Below are 869 nucleotides of genomic sequence, written 5' to 3' on the forward strand. Positions count from 1 at the left end.
TGCATTTTGAACGGAGATGTGTGTCAGTTCCAGACCAAAGTGATTAAGAAGTAGATATACATTCCTTATGGTTTCCCATTTCCCATGTACTTGATACATACAGAGAAATCAGACACCCTAGAAATAGACATCCCCTTCTCATGGAAAATGTCTGCATCCCTAAATGTCCTTGTAGAAGGCCACTTACAGATAAGGATCACTAGTATTCAACTTTATATGAACAGGAAATAAACATCTACTCTATTAAACCACTGAAATTTAGAGATTGAGGTATTACATCAGTTACAGTTACCTTGATAAATACACTCAGCTTATGCTAAATCACTGTAACAAATTGTGTAGAATTTGAGAATCATAAATAGTTTAGGGAGAGTTGGACATGGTAGTAGTGGTGCTGTGTTCAATAACAAAAAAGTCCCGTTGCTGAGAGGATGGAAGCTTTTATACATTCTATGTGTGATTCTGCTACTTTCTGGGTGTCATGAAGCAGAAGTATCAGAGTACCATTAGGAAACCAATGAAACAAAAACTACTCTAGCTAGTAACTGCACTGTTACCTGTGGCTAATGTCATTTCATTTGTGCTTTTTTTTTTTTTTTTTTTCGGCTTTATCAAGGAATTCTTTATTGGTGATTTCATTTTAGACCTTAGTGTTAAAATGAAGACAATCCAGATTTAGGGTTAAAGATGAGGGAAATGATAAAATATTGGTTAATTTAGTCTTAACATATGTAGAGAAATTTCCAAGGCAGAGGGCAGAGGCCTTGAAGCAGGACATAGGCTCAGGAAGATAATTCTATGAACATCAGGGATACTCCCATTTCGGATATACAGGTTCCTTTGTGAGAAAAAGGAAGGAGGAAAGGAAC

Source organism: Lipotes vexillifer, unplaced genomic scaffold, assembly GCF_000442215.2.
Source record: "Lipotes vexillifer unplaced genomic scaffold, Lipotes_vexillifer_v1.1 scaffold295, whole genome shotgun sequence".
Classification (NCBI taxonomy): Eukaryota; Metazoa; Chordata; class Mammalia; order Artiodactyla; family Lipotidae; genus Lipotes; species Lipotes vexillifer.